Here is a 19,739-nt window from a genome sequence, read left to right as displayed (position 1 = left end):
ACAGTGTTCAGCTAAAGCTACAAGTTAGTGTAGTGCGTCCTCCTCACAGTGTTCAACTAAAGCTACAAGTTAGTGTAATGCACAGTGTTCAGCTAAAGCTACAAGTTAGTGTAGTGTGTCCTCCTCACAGTGTTCAGCTAAAGCTACAAGTTAGTGTAGTGCGACCTCTGCGCAGTGTTCAGCTAAAGCTACAAGTTAGTGTAGTGCGTCCTTCTGACAGTGTTCAGCTAAAGCTACAAGTTAGTGTAGTGCGACCTCTGCGCAGTGTTCAGCTAAATCCACAAGTTAGTGTAGTGCATCCTCTGAACAGTGTTCAGTTAAAGCTACAAGTTAGTGTAGTGGGACCTCTGCACAGTGTTCAGCTAAAGCTACCTGTAGAAGGTTGGTGTTGTTTTCCTAATCCTATCACTACCGCAGGCAGCTACATTATTTACACGTTAGTGTAGTGTGTCCTCTGCACAGTGTTCAGCTAAAGCTATCTGTAGAAGGTTGGTGGTGTTTTCCTGATCCTATCACTACTGCAGGCAGCTAGTTTATTTACACGTTAGTGTAGTGCGACCTCTGCACAGTGTTCAGCTAAAGCTACCTGTAGAAGGTTGGTGGTGTTTTCCTGATCCTATCACTACCGCAGGCAGCTACATTATTTACACGTTAGTGTAGTGTGACCTCTGCACAGTGTTCAGCTAAAGCTACCTGTAGAAGGTTGGTGGTGTTTTCCTGATCCTATCACTACCGCAGGCAGCTACATTATTTTAACGTTAGTGTAGTGTGTCCTCTGCACAGTGTTCAGATAAAGCTATCTGTAGAAGGTTGGTGGTGTTTTCCTGATCCTATCACTACCGCAGGAAGCTACATTATTTACACGTTAGTGTAGTGCGTCCTCTGCACAGTGTTCAGCTAAAGCTACCTGTAAAAGGTTGGTGGTGTTTTCCTGATCCTATCACTACCGCAGGCAGCTAAATAATTTAACGTTAGTGTCGTGCATCCTCTTCACAGTGTTCAGCTAAAGCTACCTGTAGAAGGTTGGTGGGGTTTTCCTGATCCTATCACTACCGCAGGCAGCTACATTATTTTAACATTGGTGTAGTGCGTCCTCTGCACAGTGTTCATCTAAAGCTACAAGTTAGTGTAGTGCAACCTCTGCACAGTGTTCGTCTAAAGCTACCTGTAGAAGATTGGTGGTGTTCTCATACTACAGGCAGGCAGTTGATTTTGCTAGCTGCAGTATCAGTATATATATATATATATATATATATATCCCAGCTTAGTGCAGCAACATCTCACTGCAGGCCATTAGTATGTCTGGAAGGCCAACAAGGAGAGGCAGACAGTCACAAACCAATAAAAGAGGGCAAGCAGGCTCTGTGTCTAGAGGCAACAGTGCTGGTCATAGAGACGGTGCATCCTCATCAGCATGTGGCCATGGGACACGCTTGGCCTTTTTTTCGGCAGCTGGCTGTGTTGAGCCGCAACATGCGGAAGACTTGGTCGAGTGGATGACCAAGCTGTCCTCATCCTCCTCATCCTCTCTCACCCATGCTCAGGGTACTTTGTCTGGCAAAGCAGCTGCCAATGTGGCCTCTTCACTCGGCTCAATGGCATCAGTGACTCCTTCCCTAGCCCCACCATGTCCTCCTGAGGAGTCCCTCGAACTGTTTGACCACAGTGTTGGGTACATGCTCCAGGAGGATCCCCAGCGTTTAGAAGGCTCTGATGATAATACTGAGCTAGATGAAGGCAGTAACGTGAGCATGGACAGAGGGGGTGCCCAAGAAGGACAGCAATCTGGCAGTCATGCTCCCCCTGCTGCAGCATACTGCCAGGTTTGCTCCAGTGAGGAGGAGGGAGGGTATGATGAGGTCACTGACTCAATGTGGGTGTCTGATAGGAGAGAGGAGGAGGAGGCACATCACCAACGAGGCAGGATGCCCTCCAGGAGCCAGCCTAAGGGCAGCACACTGACTGCATCACACCGCAGAGCTCCGCATGTGCAGGGCGCTGCTGTCTCTGCTCGCTATTCCAAAAGTTCTTTGGTGTGGGCCTTTTTTGAGACGAGTGCATCAGATCGCACCGCTGCTATTTGCAACATATGTCTCAAGCGTATTTCGCGTGGCCAAAACATCTCCTGCTTGAGCACCACATGCTTTACCAGACATACTTTGACCTGCCATGCAGTTCGTTGGCAAATGTATCTAAAAGACCCACACCAAACAACAAAAAGGACCTCTCCTTGCTCCTCATCAGCTGAGATCTCCAACCTCACTATACCTTCAGTCCTCTCTAAGACCTGCACTGAGAGGAATGAAGGTGTAGAATTAGGTGTGTCACAGCCAAGTACTTGTGGGCAATCTGCTTTCGGTACACCGACATCAGATTGTACCAGGCAAATTTCCCTGCCCCAGCTGCTGTACCGCCGTAAGAAGTTCACTCCCAGCCATCCACATGCCCAGCGGTTGAATGCTAGCTTGGCAAAATTGCTAGCACTTCAACTGCTACCTTTTCAGTTGGTAGACTCTGCCCCCTTCTGTGAGTTTGTGGAATGTGCGGTTCCTCAGTGGCAGGTACCCAAACGCCACTTTTTCTCACGGAAGGCGATTCCGGCTCTCTACCGGCATGTGGAAGGCAATGTCCATGCCTCGCTGGACAGGGCGGTCAGCGGTAAGGTGCATATTACACATGGTCCAGCAGGCATGGACAGGGATGTTACCTAAGTTTCACGGCGCATTGGGTGACTCTGCTGGCAGCTGGGAAGGATGCAGGACAAGGTGCAATAGTGTTGGAGGTTGTTCTGCCACCACGCCTCCAAAATGCCACTACTAATGATTCTGACACACCTCTCTCCTCCACCCCCTCCTGTTCTTCTTCCTCCATGGCCTCTTCCTGTGCTTTGTCCTCAGAACCTACAGTGCTCCGTAGGCGTTCAAGGGGCTACTCAAGTATGCAGGCCAAAAGATGCCATGCGGTGCTTGAGCTGGTGTGCTTGGGGGACAGGAGCCACACTGGGGCAGAGGTTCTGTCAGCTCTGCAGGGGCAGGTTCAGAGGTGGTTGATGCCACGCCAATTTAAGGCAGGAATGGTGGTTTGCGACAATGGCACCAACCTCCTCTCCGCCCTCCGACAGGGACAAATGACCGATGTGCCCTGTTTGGCTCACGTCCTTAACTTGGTGGTTCAGTGGTTCTTGGGCAGGTACCCGGGCTTACAGATTGTCCTGAGGCAGGCCAGTGCTCGGCTGGCAACTTCCAAAAGGAATTTAACCTGCCCAAGAACCACCTAATCTGTGACATGCACACCAGGTGGAACTCAACGTTGGCCATGCTGCAGCAGCTGCACACGCAGCAGAGGGCCATCAATGAGTACCTGTGTGACTATGGCACCAGGACAGGGTCAGGGGAGCTTGTTTTTTTTTTCCCCACACCAGTGGGCCATGATCAGAGATGCATGTACTGTCCTGTCACCATTTGAGGAGGCCACGAGGATGGTGAGCAGTGACAGTGCATGCATCAGTGACACTGTCCCCCTTGTCCACCTGTTGGAGCACACGCTGCATGGAATAATGGACAGGGCACTTGAGGCAGAACAGAGGTAGGAAGAGGAGGACTTCCTTAGCTCTCAAGGCCTCCTTTATCCAGACAGTGTTCCTGCATGCCCGCTGATCACACAGGAAGAGGATGAGAAGGAGGAGGAGGAGATTTGTGTCAGTATGAAGGTGGAGCCTGGCTCTCAGCATCAGCAGCAGTCTTTAAGGGATCATTTACAGTCCCAAGAAACACATGGACTTGTACATGGCTGGGAGGAGGTATCTGCGGATCATGTCATCCTTAGTGACCCAGAGGACTCCGGACCGAATGCCTCAGCAAACCTACGCTGCATGGCCTCCCTGATCCTGCAAAGCCTGCGGAAGGATCCTCGTATTCGTGGTATCAAGGAGAAGGACCAATACTGGCTGGCAACCCTCCTTGATCCACGTTACAAGGGTAAGGTTGCAGACCTTATCTTGCCATTGCAGAGGGAGCAGAGGATGAAACATCTTCGGGAGGCCTTGCAGAAAGGTCTGTGCAACGCGTTCCCAGAGACTGGGAAGTTACAAACTCCTGTTTTTGGACAACGTGTTGCTGAGGCTTCGGTCAGTCAAAGAAGGAGCGGTGGAGAAGGTGGATGTCTGACTAATGCGTTCAGACAATTTTTTAGTCCGCAGCCCCAAGGTATGATCGGTTCCAGCAACCATCGCCAGCATCTGTTTTACATGGTGCAGGAATACCTAGGGGCAAGATCTGACTTGGACACCTTTCCCACCGAAAATCCTCTAGGTTACTGGGTTTTGAGGATGGATCACTGGCCAGAGCTTGCACAGTATGCAGTTGAGCTACTGGCCTGTCCTGCATCCAGCGTTCTTTCAGAATGCACATTCAGTGCTGCTGGAGACTTTGTAACCAATCACAGGGTGCGTCTGTCCACCGACTCGGTCGATGAACTGACCTTCATAAAAATGGATCAGTCTTGGATCACCACCAGCTACCAAGCACCTGATGCTGATGTAACCGAATACATTTTTTTAAAATGTCAGATCCCTTCAAAGACTGCCTATGCTGATGCTGAGTGACTATCCTGTTATACTGAGTAATTATCCTCTTCCTCCTCAATGATCATGATGATAGCTTGTAAGAACATTTTTGGTTCTGGGCGCCGCCAGTTCCGCCACCAGTGCCTAAGGCCCAATTTTTCAGCCCCTGTTTAACAGGGGCATGTAATTATAATTTTTCATGCAATTCTTTGCAGCAGGGCTAGTTCCTGTGCTCCAGCTAGAGTATCTGTGAGGGGTTGCAGTGTTGTGGCACCAGCACCAGTGCCTAAGGCCCAATTTTTCAGCCCCTGTTTAACAGAGGCGTGTAATTACAATTTTTGATGAAATTCTTTGCAGCAGGGCTAGTTCCTGTGCTCCAACTAGAGTATCTGTGAGGGGTTGCAGTGTTGTGGCACCAGCACCAGTGCCTAAGGCCCAATTTTTCAGCCCCTTTTTAACAGGGGCATGTAATTAAAATTTTTGATGCAATTCTTTACAGCAGGGCAAGTTCCTGCGCTCCAACTAGAGTATCTGTGAGGGGTTCCAGTGTTGTGGCACCAGCACCAGTGCCTAAGGCCCAATTTTTCTGCCCCTGTTCAACAGGGACATGTAATTAGAATTCTTGATCTAATATTTCACAGCAGGTCCCGTTTCTGCGCCCACCAAGAGTATCTGTGAGGTCTTAAAGTGTTGTGGCACCAGCACCACCACCACCACCAAAGGCCCAATTTTTCTGCCCCTGTTCAACAGGGGCATGTAATTACAATTCTTGATCTAATATTTCACAGCAGGGCCCTGTGAGGGCTTACAGTGTTGTGGCCACAACAACACTCAAGGCCCAAATTTCTGCTGAGTATATAGGGCAGGCCCCTACTTTCAAACATCCAACTTACAAACGAATCCTACTTGCAAACTGAAGGAGACAACAGGAAATGAGATAAAATCTACCCCTAGGAAGGGAAATTCTCTCCTGTAAGAGTTAATATGGGAAAAACTTTTCTCCTTTCCACTGATGCTTTATCACCAATCCTTGTTTGACAAAAAAACCCAAGTTTTCAATAAACATTTGTCATTGGGACAAAAAGTGAGGTGAAATCCTCTGAAGAGGAGCACAGACAGCAAAACAAATGTCACAGGGATGATAACCCTTCCCTAGGTTTTCCAAAAAGCTTAAAATAGATTTTTTGGCTGGAGCTAAACATGTTAAAAATATACCAATTCAAAATTACAAACAGATTCTACTTAACAACAAAACTACAGTCCCTGTCTTGTTTGCACCGCCCGTATACTGCTGTTCAGAGTATATAGGGCCTGGGGGCCCCACACCTTTTCTTTTTTAATTTGGGTGCGGGGTTCCCCTTAATTTCCATACAAGACCCAAAGGGCCTGGTAATGGACTTGGGGGTACCCATGCCGTTTGTCTCACTGATTTTTATCCATATTGCCAGGACCCGACAGTACATTAAAGCCGCAAGCAGTTTTAAATGACTTTTTTTCCTTTAAAAATGACATTTTGTGCAGGGACTGTTCTAAGCACGGGAAACATGTGCCACTTTACAGGCATACTATAGACACCCCCCAGGTATGATATTTAAAGGAATATTTCACTTTTTTTTTTACTTTAAGCATCATTAAAATCACTGCTCCGGAAAAAACTGACGTTTTTTTTTGCATTGATACATGTCCCCTGGGGCAGGACCCGGGTCCCCAAACCCTTTTTAGGACAATACCATGCAAATTAGCCTTTAAAATGAGCACTTTTGATTTCAAACATTCGAGTCCCATAGACGTCAATGGTGTTCTAAAGTTCGCGCAAATTTTCAGTCCGTTCGCAGGTTCTGGTGCGAACCGAACCAGGGAGTGTTCGGCTCATCCCTAGCCTCCACTAAGTTTAATTTTGGGAACAGTATGGATCTTGACTTCGGCGTCAGTTTGCTAGCTAACATTTTGTCGCCTTGGCAATAGAATCGAGTCATATTCCAACGGAGCCATTTGTTAGCCTTAGATGTCAGAGCTCATTTCAGGGCCGTACAGGCTGAATCTAAACTTTCGATAGGTACAGAATTTGGATTTGCCTTATGTTTTCTCGATAGAGTGGAAAATTCCTGTTCAAGCTTTTCTATGTTGATTCTTCTAGCCCTGTATCTAGGGGCTATTTAGATAAGCTTCCCTCTGATTGTGGCTTTATGTGCTGCCCATAGGCATGAGGGGGTTGCATCTGGAGTGTTGTTAGTTTGAAAGTAATCCACAATTGTGCTTTTGATCTCCTTTTCCCTGATCAGATCACCAAGGATGGACTCATTAAGTCTCCAGCATCTGCCGGATCTATGACCCGAGGGACGTTGCAGTCAGGAAAACCATAACGTGATCTGACCAGGTGGAGTCTCTAATATAATACTTAGAAGCCAGCGGGACTGTGGCAGTGGCAATGAATATGTGGTCAATCCTGGCAAAAGAATTGTGTGGGCTAGAGTAGTGTGTGTAGTCTCGCAGTGTTGGGTATTTCTCTCCAGGCATCAACCAGACCATATTGGTAAATTTAGCGATCTGCAGGCTCTGTTTAGAGGGTCTGGTAAGGTGTTTGCCCGCATGGCAAGATCTATCTAGGCCCTGGTCAAACATGATGTTTGAGTCCCCACTGAATATAACTGTACCTTTAAGCATAGAGACCAGGGTTAGTAGCATGGATTGGAAAAGCGTAAGTTGCCCCTTGTTGGGAGCATAGTAGAAAATGAAGGAGTATGTCTGATCATCAAGTACCACTTTGATCAAAATTTACCTTCCCCCCGAATCTCTTAGTTCTGATTTGAGGGAAAATTTGCACTTGTGGGAGAAAAGGATGGCAACCCCCTTGGTTTTGTCGTCAGCGTCGGCCATGTAAAAGGTAGAGAATTTGGGATGAATAAATGTAGGGCATTATCGTTTAGGAAAATGTGTTTCTTGTAAGAGGGCAACGTCTATTTTATGTGTGTGCAGGTATTGCAGAACTTTTCGCCCTATGACTGGGGAATTCAGACCTTGAACATTGTGAGATACTACCCTCAGAGTGTGATGTACTGGGGGGTGTCAGCCATAGAGCAGAAGAGTGAACCAAGCAGTCAATATAAAAGCACTTACCCCCGAGTCCCCACAGGTCCAAGGGAAATAAGCATGAAGGAGCGATTCCTCTGGCTCCGCTGTTTCGTACCTTGAGGCTCTCCCCTAGTCAGTTACTGCAATAGAACAATAGTTAGAGAGGCAAAGAAGAAAGGAAGAAAAGGAAAAAGAGAAAGAAACGGAAGACAAGAGAGTCTTCCGTAGGGTGGAGGATAAAGGATCCTCCATCCTTATGTGAAAACCAAAAATTGTCCCTTCTGCAAGGAAAGGAGCAATCCTGTTGAGAGAAGGGTAGAATACCTGTTCTTCTGGACAGGAAGAGGGGCAAGAGTGCCACTCCAGCTGTGAGGCATCCCATAAGACAAACAAAAATGTATAACAGTGGCGTAGAGCCAACCTATAGTACCAGCGCCCCAGCAGTGTATAACTCTGGGTGAGAATTTCAGGAATAAAAAATAACCTCAAAAATCTGTGTATTTGTGGGGAGGATGGGGGGGTGGAAGGGAGGGAAGCGGTGGAAGGAGATGAGGGAGGGAAGTGGGGGGGTTGGTCTGCTGTGGGGTAAAAAAGGTTATAAAGGCAGGTGAGCAAATCTTGAGGAAACCAAAGCTAGGACTAGGAACTCCAAACCAGGAATCTCGTAACACAGGGTTTGCAGGGGATTGCACCCCTAGCTAAACGTTTGGAAGCCAGAAAAAAAAACAGCTCAGTCTAGGTGGCAAAAATAGAGAGAAAACTGTCCCTCCATCTCTCCCTTAGTAGATTTAGTGCATAACATTCTAAATATGAGACAACCAGTAAAGTAGTTCCTTAAGGGAAGAAACCACATAGATCTGCCTCAACGGAGGCGTGCAAGAGTGTGAGGAACAAAGTTAGCTCATTGAGCTCCAACGAGTGAGCAGAGACTTCCTGGAAGTCAGAAAAGAAATGAATGTCGACAATCTTAAACCCGTCAGGGGGGAGTGTTTCCTTGGACTTTTTGGATTTGGTGTTCTCCCAAACCGGTGTCAGTGGGCCTGAGGGAAGTTGTAGTTTCAGAGAGTTGGAGGTGGAGCCATGAGGATAATGTTGCGGATCATGCCAAATGAGGCCTAGGTGCAAGAAAAGTCTTTCTCCGTCTGCAAAAGAAGTAAACATATAGGCTTTGCTTTGCTTGAGATTAACACCAATACTTGATTTGTTTTTCTGTCAAAATCTTGAGCAGGGGTTTGAGGACTCTTCATTTTTCAATGGTAGAGGGAGACAGATCAGCTCATGGCCCTGGAAAGAGAGCTTGGACAGAGAGCGAGATTTACGCATCACTTTTTCCTTGACAGCATAGTAATGTGGCTTTACCACTATGTCTCTTGGGAGCCCGTCTGAACGGGGGGGCTTAAAGACCCTGTGAGCCCGGTCTAGCTTCAATCTGTGCTGTGGGATATCTGGGATCAGTTCCTTTATGAAAGCATGTATTGTGTCAGGGATGTCTTTATAGGATTCTGGGAGCCCCCGAACCCTGAAGTTGTATCTCCTATTTCTGTTCTCAAGGTCATCTACTGTATTTTTAGCCATGGCTATCTCAAGTTGATCTTGCAGAACTTGGATGCAATCTGTATTTTGGTTTGTTCTGGCAATTGTAGAATCTAAATTATTTTCCATGGTTTCTATTCGAGATCCCAAGGTTTGGAGGTCTGCTTTAATGTCACTAGTGATCTTGTTAGCAGTGTTGAGCAAACCACGTTCAAGTAGTTCAGAAAATCTAGCAAATAAGTCTGCTACAGCCACTGGTTGTGCTAGGCCCAAATCCCTGGGCTGTAGTAGCTGCTGAGACTGGGGAGGGCCTGCCTCAATAGGAGAAAGACCTAGGTCCTCCAGGTTATAATCAATTAGGGATTCTCTGGAGGCAGGGGACCCAGGACCCAGGGGAGGTGTACTCACAGTTAGTCCCAGAGAATGTAAAGGAGCCAGAGAAGCAGCCAGGGTGTTGATCAGGCATTGGTCAGGTGTTGATACGGTCTCTCCTTGTGGTCCCCGCTGACATCGGGGTGATCCGTGGGGTGTCTGCTGCTTGCGACAGGTCTATCCAGGTGGTGATCGTAGGCACCCGCAGCACTAGAGGGCCTCGTCGGCTGGAGTGGGATTGAACTCCCGGACTAAGTGTCCATGTCAGGTGCTGCTGCGCATGCGCCTGACATATCATTTATTAGGTTCTTTCCCCTTGTTTATATGGCCCAATTTGTATTTTGTACAATCCAGCAATAGGATTGCTGCACCAGGTAGTTCAAACTAGTCCAGCAACTTGCCTAAATATACAAGTCCCATCATGCCTCTGCCTGTGGGAGCCATACATGTAACTGTCAGCCTTGCAATGCCTCATGGGACTTGTAGTTTCACAACAGCTGGAGGGCCATCAGTTTGAGACCCCTGCTCTATGTGCTTCTCTGTTAGGACCACTAGAATGATGCCAACTGCTGGAACCTTGTTGTAATATCTGTACTTCAACTTACCACATGTGAGTGCAAAATTGTTTATTTGCTCATTTTAACACTTTTTAACTACTTGAGCTCTGGAAGGTTTTACCCCCTCATGACTAGGCCATTTTTTGCTATTTGGCATTGTGCTACTTTAATTGGCAATTGCAGGGTCATGAAATACTTTACGCAAATTACATTTATATAATTTATTTTACACAAATAGAGCTTTCTTTTGGTGGTGTTTGATCACCACTGTTTTTTATTTATATTTTATTATATAAATAAAACAAACATTAAAAAAAAAAAAAAAACATTTTCTACTTTCTGTTATTAAAACATGAAAATGAAATTTCCTCATAAATGTAGGCCAACATGCATTCTGCTACATTTCTTTGGTAAAAAATCAAAATAAATGTATATTAATTGGTTTGTGTGAACGTTTTAGAATCTACAACCTATGGTATATAGTGTATATTTGAAAATTGATCAGTTCTGATGTACTGATGGAAAGTCTCATTTCTTGAGACCCTTAAAATGCCAGGACAAATGATCCCTCTTTGGAAAGTAAACAGCCTGAGGTATTAAAGGGGTTGTAAACCTTTGTGTTTTTTCACCTTAATGCATCCTATGCATTAAGCAACCACAGTGGGTTCTGCCATATTCATATTACTACATACAAACAATGAGAAAACTAAAACATGAGACAAACATTTAGATACAAATGTGAGGGAGATATTTCATAGTTTCCAAAACAAAAATAAAAAAAAACAACCAGACGGAATGCTGCCTTCCCTCTTTTAGCAATAGAAAAGAATACAATGGGAAAAACACAAGAGCACCTCGAAAACCTTGCATGGGCCTGCCACACAAAGTTGAAAAACAGGCATGAGAATTTTACTACACATCCAACCCACTCATCATTACAGATTTCTGAAGCCACAGCTGAGCTACTTCCAAAGTATTTTTATTCTGGGGTCTCGAACCTCCAGCCATCAAAAGTACCTCCCAAAGGAATACACCTCATGCTGCGTACACACGAGCGGACTTTACGGCAGACTTTGTCCTGCGGACTTTTCGACGGACTTTACGACGGACTTTCCGAATGAACGGACTTGCCTACACACGATCAACCAAAGTCCGATGGATTTGTATGTGATGATACGATGTGATACGACCGGACTAAAACAAGGAAGTTCATAGCCAGTAGCCAATAGCTGCCCTAGCGTCGGTTTTTGTCCGTCGGACTAGCATACAGGCAAGCGGACTTTTCGACCGGACTCAATTCCGTCGAAAAGATTTGAAACATATTTCATTTCTAGGTCCGTCAAACTTTTGGGGAAAAAAAATCCGCTGGAGCCCACACACGATCGAATTGTCCGACGGACTCCGGTCCGCCGAACAAAGTATGCCGTAAAGTCCGGTCATGTGTACGCGGCATTACTGTACCCTCTGACCATAGAGGCCAATCTTTAAGGGGTCTCATGTCCAGAGCCCCACACCCAGACCTCATTTACAGTGCAGCTGTCTGACTGGTGTAGAGCCTCTTTTTTTTTCTCCAATCCATGGACGGCATTACCCATTACCCATGACGATTCAAATTGCTTATGACGTGTCCCTGCGTCCAGGGCACCCTCGCACTAGCTTTCGGAACAGGACTGCCTAGTGCCCATTTTTACAGTATTGGCACCCGGCATTTCCGATTATTATACTCGGCTTCCTGGTATGCTGGAATCTAGTCCTCACGTTTATGCTAATGCAATTGCGCACTGGAATTCTGACTATTATAGACGACCCGACCGGTCTCACGCTATACAGCCCTATAAACGTGTTTGTCAGACAACTACAAAGCACCATGAGATCCTCCACTATTCAAAACAATATTATGGCTTCTTTCTACCTGTATCTAGATGTTACAAAAATAATGGGAATGCCTCCTGTTTACTCTCTAGACAAAACTGTATTACAGTATAAAACTCTGCAAAACAACTGGAATTAAATTTAAAAACCAAATTATTTCCATCGTCTTTCCAAACACAAGTCCTTTTGTGTCCACATAAAATCCCCCTTGACACCACCGTTTCCCCTGGGTAGTCAGACCACAAGTTTTGAGATTGAAATACCGCACAACAACAACGCAATCAAAGCCAAAAACTGAAACTCCTGCAAAAAGATGACTCAATCTCACTAAACGCTGAAACCTGGGCCAAAAGCAGAGCAATTCCACCCAGAACCAAAAATCAGCAGAAGCTAAATGGCAGTTGCAACGATCCAAAATTGGACCACGACAAAATGGAGGATGAAATCCAGACTACAATGAAATGGCCGACAAAATTTGGACTACGACAAAATGGTAGATGAAATCCAGACTACAACAAAATAGTGACATTATCAATTGAAAAAAAACAGTCGCTGATCCCGCCAAAACCAGCACAATCTGAGATTTCGTCACTAGAAAACGGAAATTTCTCCTCACAAAAACTGACTACACAATTAAGACACCAAATGAACACTTAACCGTAAAAAACACTTTAGGCTATATCAATTAGGGCCTATAGGAGGACTAAAACATAAACAACACATTCAGAAATGGCAAAGTTACATAAAACACAAAATAACACGCTTTAAATATACTCTCCTGTTCCCAAATGCAAACAATACTTCGCTCTGAAAGTTGGAAGGTCAACAGATATACAGGACCAAGACAATACTGGTTACATGCTTCGTCTTTTCATCTCAAAACAAAAGAGCTCCCCTATGCGATTGCCCAGAATCCTGTGTCCCAGAGACCACTCACAGGGCGTAGCCCTTTCAATAAACAGCTCCTGGACGTGGACGTGACCGGATACACAACACACGCGGACCGGAAGTGACGTAGCGGGGATTGAAACCACGCTGTTTCTCACTGCTGCCCAGTGCATTTTTTCGTTTTTAATGTAAGCAGTTATATTTTTAATAAAATCTTTGGTCATACGTTATTACACCATTGGAGTCCCCCCCTTTTGATTATTCCCCATGTGGAGCCCATTCATTGGAGGGAACACCGCCGATCGCCTACCCATAGGCACACCAGAGCACCAGTATTGATCCAAACGGAAAGAGTACAACATCCAACAGATTCTAACAGGCACTGTTATTGTGTCATCAAGGTGAGAGTTCTGGGAGCCCCGAGTGGGGATCCAACACCACGAAAGTCACCAGATCTCCTATCAACGCACTTGCACTTTGTTCAGTCACTTTATATTTATGCATCAGTCACTTCACCTTATGTACCAGCACTGAAGTCACTTTAGATGCTTGTATGCTATATTTTATATAGGTTATTATCTTTTGTAGATTCACATATTGATATTATTTATTGCTCACATTTTATTAGTGGAGAGGTTTTGCGCAGAATCACAGACACATTTAATTGTTGTGCAATTTGTAAATTTTAGGTAGTGGAGTGGTGTTCACTATTTGATTTTGCAGCAATACACAGAGCATTCTTTAATCACTTTAGTAGCGCAGAAGTCCATCGAAAGATACCTCACAATAAACAGCTCCTATTGTGAGTGATGTCTCAGCAATGTATGCCCGCCCTCCCCCCCTCAGCCACATGACCACTTGAATATGCGGCAGTCATTTTAAAAACACTCCCTACAAAATCACTTCAAAACAACCTCAAAGTTCACCAAAACCATCAGTGGGTGAAAGATATTATTACACATTTATGGGGACATGTGTCATGAATCAGTTAAACAATCTACACACCTGATGCAATCTACTTGTTGGTCCCATACATAGGTAATAATCACAATTCATACATTTCTACACAATATACACTTACTTATCAGCCTTCTCAGTCACACACATACAGCATGCATTTTAGGTTTGTATTAAATGGGATCTACTGAGGATTTAAATATAGGTGCTCCCCCAATTAATAGACCTACTTATAATGACAAAAATATATCCTACAATTAAAGTCCCACCATTATACAGAAAGTGACAAAAAAACAAAAGGTTTTTTTGCCCAGCAGAACTTACCTCATACAGCGGAAGAGAATCAAGATCCCCAACACAGAACAGCAAAAATGTTCAAAAACTTGAAGTATGGTTGTCTTACCATGGGCCGGCCTTTGCTGGTCTGGTTCTAGATCCTTTTTCCCCCTCGAGGTCCGCTGGATAAGAAAGTTCTGTTGGCTCCGAAATTCCTGGCCCGCCATCTGTAGTGGAATATTTTAAGCTTCTCCTCTAAGAAAATAATTCTGTTGTGCTGAAAAGCACAGTTATAACTTTCTTGTATAATGCCGGGAAAGCATGCTTGTATAGCTCCGAGTAACACAGACGGACGCTGGTATCACGTTAAGCTTAGCAAAATCCTGCCTTACAATGGCAAGTCTTGTTTATTTATAGTGTGAGACAGTGATAACAAAATAGGGTGGTGGCTTCAGAATCAGCCAATCAGACACTTGTAGTCCTTCAAAAGAACCAATCAGACACATGTATATATTCAAATAGAATCCTAATAGTGACGTGTGCAAATGGTCGTGTGCAGATCCATGTGGGCAGTTTGAGACACAATGTGCCTCACATTGTGAATACTACAAACATGGCTCAGATCGCGGTTGTGTGCACATTCCCACCGCTACCATTGACGTGCGCCATACTCTACCATGGCTCAGTGAGCTATAATTTCGTATGGTTATGCTATTGTTCCCATGTACACAGATCTGTTTGCTAGGAGTGTTAATGCAGTCGCCATGAGGTGGCAAACCTCTTGGTGAGGCATAAGCGAATATCCCTAAAAGAGTAAACAGATCTGCCATGTCCACGGGAAGGTTTCTGCAGCCAACGGTCTTCCACCAACGTCTGTATGTACGAATACGCTTGCATGAGTTTATTGCAGCAAAACCGACACTTGGGGACATCTGACAACAAATTTTCACAACAATGGGTGACAGTAAACCCTTCAAGGAATGTGGTTGCTATAGATCCAATAACAGTAATGAATACAGTGTGGGAGGCTGGGAGCAGGTACTAAATATACATATACTATATGTATATACTATATCTAGCCAGAGAACATCTGGAGAAGGTTTAAACCAATGTTAAAGGTGATCTAAATGTACTGCCAGTACCAGGTAATAGTCCTTGATGTCTGCTAGACCTATTCTTTCAGCTTTCCTGTGTTTTACCATTGGTGCATAGCGACATCCATTTTTCTTTCTAAACATAGATTTTAAGCAGAGATGTTAAGGCCCGTAGGTGGAGGGTATTAAGCGTGATAGGAAGGGTCTGGAACACATATAGTATCTGTGGTAATAACATCACTTTGAAGGATGCTAGTCTGCCCACCCATGATAGTTCAAACCTGTAAGACTGTTGGGCATCTTTGTGCAACTTATAGGGAACCCACTGGACCCCAAGATCAAATATCAGGGATTTATTGAAATTCACTTTATAGTACAATAAGTTACTAAATTGAGATAGGATCTGATGAGCACAGAGTAGGAATATGCAGGGATTTGTCAGGAGCAAGATCACATCATCAGCGAGTAAGTTAATTTTGTGAAGGGTGGAATGAAATTGAAACCCAGAGATGGAAGGGTGTAAAAGTTTCAACTTGGCCAATTGCTCAATCATTAGGCTAAAAATGGAAAGTGATTAGAGGTAGCCCTGTCTTATGTCATTGGTTATAATAAAGGGTTTAGACAGCAAGCTGGATGTATAGACCTATGTAGAAAGGCTAGAATATAAAGCTAAGGTAAGGTACAAGATAGACCCCTGAACGCCATTTTTGAGAAGTACCTGGTGCATGTATTGCCAGTGTACCATGTCGATTGTCTTCTCTGCATTGATGGACATAAGGAGAGAAGGCACTCAGCGCAATTATGCATAGGGAATTATATTAACTCCAGGGATGAAGCGATAATTCTCCCACTCTACAAGACTCTGGTCTGGCTGCGCCTAGAGTATGCTGTCCACTTCTGGGCACCAGTCCTCAGGAAGGATGTACTGGAAATGGAGAGTGTACAAAGAAGTGTAACAAAGCTAATAAAGGGTCTGGAGGATATTAGTTATGAAGAAAGCTTGAGAGCACTGAACTTTTTCTCTCTGGAGAAGAGACGCTTGAGAGGGGATATGATTTTGATTTACAAATACCGTACTGTGACCCCACAATAGGGATAAAACTTTTTTGTGGAAGGGAGTTTAACAAGACACATGGCCACTTATTAAAATTAGAAGAAAATAGGTTTAACCATAAACTACATAGAGGATTCTTTACTGTAAGAGCAGCCAGGGTGTGGAATTCCCTTCCACAGGCGATGGTCTCAGCGGGGGGGCATCAATAGTTTCAAAAAACTATTAGATAAGCACCTGAACAACCAAAACATACAGGGATATACAAGGTAATACTGACTTATAATCACACACATAGGTTGGACTTGATGGACTTGTGTCTTTTTTCAACCTCATCTATATGTAACTATGTAACTATATTAATAATTCTCCTGGTTGCATCCGATGCTTGTCTCCCAGTGGCAAACCCCATCTGGCCTGGTTGGACCAAAGTGGGCAGGATAATAGTCTCCTACCTTTAAGCTTGGCGTACAGCTTCTTGTCTGAGTTTAACAGAGAGATAGGCCTAAAGTTAGAAGGCGTAGTGGGATCTTTCCCAGGTTTGGGCAAACCAGGAATGTAGGCTCCCAACATTTCAGGGGGACAGGACCATCCAGAAACCACTGAAATAAAAAGCTTAAGGAGGTTTGTATTTAAAGAGACTTCATATCCCGCGTATGTTAACATGACATCCACAGATGAGATCTCCTATCCTGGGTGAGCACATCCTCCGCTTCCCGCCGTGATAGGGGGCGCGCGCCTTGTGTGTCACCGAAGGGCTGATGCGTGTGCCTGGCAGCCACGATGTTTGCCGGGCACCTGCGTTCGCGCGCGACAGAGCAGGGAAGAGGAGTCCGATCGTGGGTTCCTAGTATATAGGAACACCGATCAGTCTCCTTCCCCAGTCAGTCCCATCCCCCCTACAGTTAGAATACACAGAGGGAACACATTTAACCCCTTGATCGCCCCATAGTGTTCCTTGCCAGTGACATTTATAGAGTAATCAGTGGCTATTTATAGCTTTGATCGCTATATAAATGTCAATGGTTTCAAAAAAGTGTCAAAAGTGTCTGATATGTCCGCCACAATGTTGCATTCCCAATAAAAATCGCAGATCACTGCCATTACTAGTAAAAAAATTAAAAATAATTGTAGGCGCTATAACATTTGCACAAACCAATCAATATATGCTTTTTTGAGGAAATGTTTTTCTTTTTTTTTAATTGGGATATTTATTATAGCAAAAAGTAAAAACTATTGTGTTTTTTTCAAAATTTCGCTCTTTTTTTGTTTATAGCACAAAAAATAAAAACCGCAGAGGTGATCAAGTACCACCAAATAAAGCTCTATTTGTGGGAAAAAAAGGAAATAAATTTTGTTTGGGTACAGCATCGCACGACTGTGCAATTGTCAAAAAATGGCCCGGTCAGTAAGGGGGTAAATTCTTCCAGGCCTGAAGTGGTTAAATGATTTATAGTACTCATTAGAAAATCCATCAGGGCGCAGATATTTGTGTACTGAGAGAGAGTCTATAATTTTCATCAAATGAGTGATATGGTAAAGCAAGTGTATTTACCCTTACATTGTAAACCGCCAGACAGCAGCAGAAACCTCTGTGATGTATCAAGTGTGAGTGGGTGAAGAAAATAATCACAGCCATGTCATACCGCCCAGACTTTATCCCCGGAGGGGTCTGGTGAGCTCCGCCCCCAACGCCATACGAGGATGGTGAGACACGCCGATGCAGGAGCATCAGCCATCAACAGGAGCACACATGCGCAGTGGTCTCCCATCCATCCATGATGACACACTGCACCCTACTAGGTGACGCCGCATCCGCAGGTGCCACCCGATGGGTGTGGACATGTGGCAACAATAAGTAGGAGACAGGACACTCCCTTGTTGCATATCGCAGCTCCCACACCAAACATGACACCGCTAACTGCCAAGGGAGGCAGGAGGGGCAAACAGTGCCATTGCTTACTCGGCAATGGTTGACAAATATATGTTTATATACTGAGGAATACATATTCTTCTCTCTCTCTCTCTCTCTCTCTCTCTCTCTATATATATATATATATATATATATATATATATATATATATATATACCTATAATATACTATACATTTTTTGTTTACTCTCTTGGCTACTTACTAAGAGATATACATTTGTGTTTTAGCTGATATCCTTCAATTCACATATCGAGACATCCAAGGCCATACACTTTTATCTATGCCTTGTCTGCTGCCCAGCTGCTCCCTGGTGGTGTCAGTGTTTGTCTTCTCCCCCTCAGCTCCCGCACCGCATTTCTGCTGCTGCCGTTCCTTGGGAACTCAGCTATGGGTTCTTTGGCTTTGTCCACTGGTAAGTATGGGGTTGCACTTTGGCCCTTTCTACCATTGCCTTGACATTCACCACTGTGATACATATTTATTTTTTTTTTTTTGTCTAGTTTAGATACATACTATCCGCATCGACCCCTGAAGAGCGAGCAATTGGTCTTACGAAACGAGTTGGGTATCTTTGATGCTTGTATATGCATATATACTACACTACATATGTACCATTTTATCATGTACAATTTATTGTCTGAGTTAACACTCTTATGATCCATGTATGTGTAGCAATAACTCACGGTGGAGCTGCTGGTTTAAGCGGGTCTATTACCTTCACTTTGCTTCCCTCTGTTTCACCGGCACCGGGTCTAGTGGTTCCGTTGAGCTTACTGCTGGACGACACACGCACCAACACTGGAGTACGTTTTCAATGCTTTATTAAACAGTCAAACTTTAGGAAGTAGCAGGAAAGAGGTGGAAAAGGAAACTTTCAGGAGAAACTCAAATATCTTCTTCTAATATCTTAGCAACAAATGTCCCGGTAGATTTCAGATAATTGGATGGAATGCGCTCCCCATGTGGGACACACTCTTTGCTCGTCTGGATAGGCCTTTCTCACCGGTCTAGCAGCCAGCACACAGCACGAATCTAAAGTCTCTGCCACAAACTTACTTGGGGGGTAAATCTGCACGATCCTCTGCCACAGGATGTATCAGATCTTCTGCAGTGAACAGTCAGTCACAGTGCCTGAACCTTTAAGCTGAACTGGTGACACTATGCTGTATAATTACTTCTTTTGGATACGTCCTCCAGCCGAGTCACCAGGCCCCTCCACAGACCAGCACGCTGCGTGATCTCTCCAAGACGGGTCCTCCTCTGGGATCTTCTTGGCCGTTCAGCTTCATCACACAGGACCGACAGCTCAGGACCATTCCTCGGCCGCGGTGGTAGGCTCCAGACAAGCCTCAGGACCCACCCCTGCGCCGCAGCATCGTGGGCCTCCCGATCGGAGGACCACGAGGTAGCTCCTTAACGCATACCTGTCGGCCAGGAGGGCCAGCAGGTGGCTGTAAAACGAACCTAAAACATGGCGTCTGACCCATAAATACCCCCTTCCCAGAATGCAACTCGGAGGACCACCTCCACCGAGCTTGCCTCGGAGACAGAGGAGCATCTATACACTTCG

The sequence above is a fragment of the Aquarana catesbeiana genome, linkage group LG11, assembly GCF_042186555.1.
Source record: "Aquarana catesbeiana isolate 2022-GZ linkage group LG11, ASM4218655v1, whole genome shotgun sequence".
In the NCBI taxonomy this organism is placed as follows: Eukaryota; Metazoa; Chordata; class Amphibia; order Anura; family Ranidae; genus Aquarana; species Aquarana catesbeiana.
Note: the sequence above shows the minus strand (reverse complement) of the source record.